The sequence below is a fragment of the Oenanthe melanoleuca genome, chromosome 9 (genome assembly GCF_029582105.1).
Source record: "Oenanthe melanoleuca isolate GR-GAL-2019-014 chromosome 9, OMel1.0, whole genome shotgun sequence".
In the NCBI taxonomy this organism is placed as follows: domain Eukaryota; kingdom Metazoa; phylum Chordata; class Aves; order Passeriformes; family Muscicapidae; genus Oenanthe; species Oenanthe melanoleuca.
The window spans coordinates 15,845,076-15,851,983 of NC_079343.1; positions in this window are offsets into that span (position 1 = coordinate 15,845,076).

Sequence of the window (6,908 nt, forward strand, 5' to 3'; positions counted from 1 at the left end):
TCGCCACGGAAGCTGGAGATGGAAAACACCTGCTCAGGCCATCCCTGTCCAGTGTAGAGCCATTTTCATCCCTAAATCCTGCAGCTGACACTCAACACACAGCCTCAACTGGCAACATCCTGTCCACAGTTGCACTTCATAAATCAGGGCCAGGCCCAGTAAATCAGCAAGGAAGAGCAGTTTACCAACACTGCATCTCCCTGTTTTCAGTTCCCTTGCATTCTGAGGAATCAGTGGCATGTCAGAAATGATTCTCTTGCCCAAGCACTGACCAGTATCTCACAGAGCTCGATCTTGCCAAGCAGGAACATAAGCAAACACTCAGGTCTGCACTGGGGGCTTGAGCAATCTCCCTGCACGGCCAACATTCCTCCCAGCTGTTTATGCATCCGTCACGGGGTCGCTGCTGCTGCTATCCATAGCTGATGTTGCTGCTGCAGCAGCACTGTGTCATTTTATCATTCCTGGGTGGGAGGATGAGTTAAACGACGGATCTGTGCATATTTGTCACGTTGGGAGCCTCCAGATCGCTGTGTTCCTATGGAAACCTGGCCCTGGCTTGGCTGAACTGGCCCCATCGTGGGTGCTGAGCGCTCGGAACAGGAAAAAAAGCTGGAGCTGGGCTCTGCTTGGAAATCTGCTCCCAGATGTATGGATGTTTGTCTATTTGTTTTTGCATTTAAGAGATCCAGAGAACGGCACCAAGATGCAAAATAGCACGGAAGAAACAGTCTTTGCAAAGGCTAATCCTCACTGATTGGCATAAAGAGGGTGTGTATTCTTTTCCACAAATTTTGGGTAAGATTAAATTACAAGAGGCCTAAAAGGAAAGATTAAAAAAAAAAAAAAAAGCCTAACTTGGCCAAGATTGTTAGTTTAGAATATATGTAGTGCCAAAACAATACAAGTTGCACAATTTCATGACACATACCCATTTCTTAACCCATTCTGGCCTCATCAAACTCAACAGAAGTTGGTGACTCCAGTAGACTGTGATGGGCTTCACACTGGGTTGATGTCCTGCTTCTAGTTGACCTCAATCAGGTAATGTTGGGCATTTTAAGGTTATTTCTGCCTTACCTGGTGAGTATTTTGAGTACAGAAATGGTGCACTCTCCCCTCTGCTAGGGCTGGAAGCAAGCTCTGCTGTAAGGCTGCTGCTTCACTTTCTGAAAAAGCCCAGTGTTATTGTGTGTGCCTTGCCAGGCCCCGAGATGAAGTTTTTCCATGTGGTCTTGAGATATCTGTAACATATGGTGACATTTTCAAATCCTCACCACGCTGGAGAGTCTGTGCTGTAATGTCACTGCCACGCCGCAGGGATGCTGGGGAACTGGCTGGTGGAGCAAAGATTGAATTACACTGCCCAAATTTTAACAAGTTATCACAGCAGCCCTGAGAAAACTTCAGCCATGTGGTTCTCTGAAGACTTTGAGGTATTGTTAATTAAATGACTGCTGTGCTTTTACCTCCCATAAAAAAACTTTGCCTCCCATAAAAGGTTTTTAGCTTGACGATGCATCAGGCAGAACTCCTGCCCAGTGTCTGCCTTATACTGCTGCTGGGGCTGTGCAAGCAACTCCAGTGCCAGCCCCCAGCCCAACTCTGTGTGGCTAAAAGGCCCCCAAAATGCCAGCCCTGCCTCCCTTTTGGTCACAGGGGAGACAGTGGCAGCAATTTTCTGGCTGGTGAACGCACCAGGCGAGATGGGAAGGGCACGAAAACATTCACATTGCCATGAGTGAGAAGCAACACAACATCCATATTGCGTCTCTTGTTCTTGGCATTGCAACAATGCATAGTTTTCTGTTGTCTCTGGAACCACTCAGGCCTGTAATGAATGGAGTACCAGTGATTGGAAACGGTCCTTTTAAGCGGATGTTTCCATTAATTTGCTTTCCTCCTTAAACCTTGTAATGTTTTTTTTCAAGTGTCGGCAGAAGGGCTGAAGCATCTCTTGATCTTGCAGATTGTGTGTCCATGTGGACCAGTCCAGGCACTATGTGGAATTCCCAGCATAATATCCACTTGTTCTCTGTGCTCTCGATGTTTTGATTAGTTCATTTCACTGGTACTGAAAAGGGAAGACATCCAAGGTCTACATTTTTAAAAGTGATCACAGACAGCAATTCTGTTCACAAACGTGGTATACATACAGCTGATTTTCAGAAAAGGTGAGGTCACCTCCTTCTCCATGACTTCAGGCAAAGTTATGGTAGTTTGTTGTTTCCAAAGAGCTGAAAAAAATAATGGTCACCCTTTAAAATATCAGTCAAATGTTTAGAGTTGATGAGGACACCTCAATTAGAACAAATCTTTAGAAAATTGTTTGTCAACATTAAAACCTGTGAACAATCAGATGAATTTAGACCATCCCTTACACTGTCTCCGCTTCTCACTCTGTGATTTACTCAAATCATCAGAACTCTGCTGGTTTGAACATCCTAGTGGTCAGGAGAGCTCACATTTGAGAACTGGGATTACAATCTTGCTGAACGTGTCTGATTTAGTTTTGACTTTCCCATACCCAAAGGCCCAAATTCCAGGATATTAGCAAGATAGAAATAGTTGTCAGGTATTTATCTTGTTCTGTTGGAGAGAAAAAGGTGGAAAAAGAGAGAAAGGGAGAGAAAAAGCCCTTGGCTTCATCCTAGTGTGGAAACCTTTTCCCATCTCAATTTGGCTGAAAAAAAGAGCCAAGACTAACAGCCAATCCTTAGTAACATAGGGACCCCATTCAGAAAACTGTTTAATCCCATGCTTAAGTGTACCTGTGGATATGGGTTCTGTTCAAATGTGCATGTTTTGCTGGATTTGGATGGATTTAGATGGAAACTAGAAGATCTGGAGGAGTAAGTCTGTGTTAGGATGGTTGTTGAGGCCCTGGCACAGGCTGCCCAGAGAGGCTGTGGCTGCCCCAGCCCTGGGAATGTTCAAGCCCAGGTTGGATGGGGCTTGGAGCAATCTGGGATGGTGGAAGTTGTTCCTGCCCATGGTGGGGGTTGGAACTACATGGTCTTTAAAGGCCCCCCTGCAATTCAAGCCATTCCAGGATTCTGTGATAAAAGAGGGATATCCTGGATCTGATTTACTTCTGCAGCACTTCAGCAGAGAAGCCCCACATTCCCATGCTCCCAGATGTGCTGGACGTGTTTAGATGAGCTCACAGAAATGTGGGGTTGGCTGGGACCTGGGAGGTCACTCAGCCAAGCTGCTGCAGCAAGGCCAAGACCATCCCTGACGTGTGTTTGCTGCAGTTATTGCAAACCTCCTCCCAAGGGACTCACTGAGTTCCCTCTTTGCATTTAGGGATTCACAGGGTCTGTGGTTGGGAAGTGCTGCCTGATGTCTGAGCCACACCAGCCCTGCCACAAACCCTGTGGGATACAGAGCTGTCCATGCCCTTTCCATAACCCTGGAGCTGTGTTCTCTGCCCCATCCCATCGTTGGGACACAACAGTTCCTCTCGACCACTCTCACAGCTACACATCAAGTGACCCTCAGCTCTTTCCTAATTTTTCTAGGATTTGTCACACTGTGTTAAACAGGGACTCTCAAAATCCTCCCCAAAACCCCAAGATCCAAGGTGGGGAGGTGCTGGAGTATCTGCAAATCCCAGTGGCCATGTGGGGTGACCCATTTTCTGGGTGTCCTCACGTTGATATAATCCATTGTTGTTAGTACAAGAAATATGCTGGGATCCAGGCATGACTCTGCCCCACAGGATCACAGAGAGATTTAATATTTTAAACTATGAAACTTGGCTTTTAACAGTTTCTGCAGGGTGCAAGGGGACTTACAAGATAGCACTGTATTATTCACTACCATGGGCCACCTTCTGAATATTATAAACCTTAATTTACTTTTTTTATAATCTGAATGGACTTTTTAAGTATATCTAAGGGAATTGGAGTGAGGAGAAACATTGCTTAATTCAGCCATTGCATCCTTAAAGCCAGATTGGAAACATGGAAACCATATGTGAGCTTTTAGCTAATAAAATAAAATGCCAAAATGTGGCGGCTGAAGCTATTGCACCCAAAATATAATTGCACATATGCTCATTTACTCACTTATAATCAAAACATTAAAAAAAAAAAATCTTTGATACTCAGACTAGGTGTAAGTGTTGGACTAAGTTATTTTACAAAATTATTTTACATGGAAAGAATGTGCACGGGTTTTTCTAATGGCAATATGAAAAGCAAACTGTATAAATGCAGCCACACACAGCAGCAATTGATGATGTTTCACCTGAACACAAAAATGTCCTCAAAATTCTTTAGCAAGCCAAATTAATATTCATTTTATTATAAGGTAATCTTACTTTTAGATGGCTCTAGACTACATATTAATGGTAAAAGTGTGTTTTATGCTGAGTGTTGGTTTTCTTAGTGGAACATTCATTTTTTCATTACTATGAGTCCTGAAGAGATATTCAGCCTTGCCAAAGGTGCCAGAACTGAAATCATCTCTTTGCTTTAACACTTCATCCCTCATGTCCTGACTGTCTCTAAAACATTAGTTTTAGCTGGTTTTAGCCTTTCTTCAGTCCAAGTTTTACTGTCCCAGAACTGATTGGAAGCCTCATGGAGATGTTGAAAATGTTCTGTTTAAAAATCAGTCAGCGAAGACCCTGCTTCTCATACAGATGTTAAGGATCATATAATCCTTTTCCTCCTCCCTTTTTTTGCTCTGGTATCACTTGCCTGAATAATCCAAGGATCCTCAGCTCAGTCTGGGCAGCAGGAAGGGGATTTGCAGCCCGTGGTCCCTTGGGAGACGTTTGCTGAAGCCACGGAGGGATGGGCAGAGAACATTGGTGGCATCAATCAGGGCTGAACCACTGATGGGGCCACAATAAATTCCCTTTTCCTGTGGATTAGCTGTCAAGAGTGGGAAGCAGGAGGAGCAGCATTGCTCCCTGTGACCGATAGACTGCACTAAAACTTGTCTGAGCATAAACCTCAGCCCAGTGTGCAGCGAGGTGCCGTTGTCTGGCTGGAAATAACAGGAGTAGCTCTCTAGCTTTGGCAGCTGTGACCTTCCTGGTGCTGCCCTCACCAGGGGCAGCCCCCAAGCCTGATCCCAAGGCCAACACAAAGTTCCTAGAAATCAGCCAAAGTGACTGAAAAAACGCGTGATGTTCGTGAAGAATTTGACGTGTCGGTCGCCAGCGCTTTATTTCTTTAGAAACACGAGAGAAGGGGGTAAAAATTATCATGTGCCTTCTGAAAGGATGAGAGGGGAAAATTAATTAGTAGGGAAGCAATTGGATGGGAATGTGGGTTAAGTGGCTGGCTCTGCCACTGGCTTCTTTCACAACCACGGCCAACATCCATAATTCTTCCCCTCTCCAACCTCCATGTCCCTGCTGCCCCCATCCTCCATCTGTACCACAGCTCCCATCTGTAAAGTGTTTCCATTGTTTGTCTCAAGGGCTTGATGGCTTCTGACTCTGTTGCACAACGGCCTCTGGATGCGATTTTATAAACAGCAAATATAAATAGAAGACTTTTAGGGGAGACTAATGAAAAAACTTTAGGAATAATCTGTTTAGAGTGAATTTGAAAGTGAAAAGCTGACATGCAGATGCAGTGCCGGGATATCTTTAAGGCAGGCTAGCCAAGAAATTGGCCCTTGTTTATTTTCTTATGTGATAAGTTTGATAGCAAAAATGTTGGGGTTTTTTTTATATAATTATAAAATCAGATGGAGCAGCCAAAGGAATGAGTGAAGTCAGATCAAAGATGATAAATTGAGTCTGATGAGATGAAGACTTTACCTATTTCAAATACCCAACTGAAAGCCTAATTTTGCAGAAAATTCTTTCTTTAAAAAAAAAAGAGAGAGAGAGAGAGAGAGGAAGAAAGAAAAAAAAAAACACAAGAGAAATGAAAAGAAAAACATGCCATAGCCAATAAGTTGTGAAAAACTCTGGAGACTGGCACTTTCAGATGCTTGGCAGGTTTTTAAGCCAATTTTTATTTAGTCCACTATAACTGTTGGAGGGTCTGTGATTCCCAACTGTTTCACATCAGAGAATGAAAACAACTATAGCCCAGCCAAGACCACATTGGTGACTGCCAGCCCCTTTATGTGCCAAACATGAAAGCAACAAGTCCAGATGCTTTGATCCCAGCATTTTTGGATTTAGCCCAGAATGTTTTTAACTCATGTTAGGACAACATACATTATAACTGGAAATCAATCAATAGCACTGTGACCTTCAAACACAGTAAATGTTTGGAGTTAGTTTCTGAGCGTGTAATCTAAATTGGGGATTGGAAGTTGGAAGCAATCCTAACCTAACAGAAAAAAAAAATGTGTATAGTTTTAAAATCTGGAGTTGCAAGGAAGCAACAAATGAAGGTTTAATTGTCTAGGGAAAGATTATCAGGCACTGGAGATGCATCTGAAGTGGAGGGAGGGCTGGAAAAGCCCAAGGAGCAAAACAATGCCACCCAGCCAAGCATGGTGGAGAAAATATAAATGGGAGAATATGGGAGAAATAAATATGGATAGATAAATAAATATAGTCCTTGCCCACTCTGGACATGGTTGGTCTTCACACTGAGGGCTTACAGGGGAGGAGATGCCTTGAGGAACAGGCATGGAAGACCCATCCATGCATCCCAGGAAAATTTATGTCCAGTATCTGCATCCTGGACATTTTACAGGGACCCTGAGTGACAGCCCCACACTGGGAGACTCCTTTGACAAAGTTTGTAGCAAAGAAAAAAAACCCAAACAGATAAATAAAGTTGTGCTACGGGCCAGGCTTTAGCCTGTCTTACAGACAAACACATGATCCCTTTAACCTCCACACTGCTGCTGCATCAGTGGACCAACACCTGATGTGCACTGATTTAAATCAAGCTCTGACCTCTACAGGGAAGAAGTGGCTT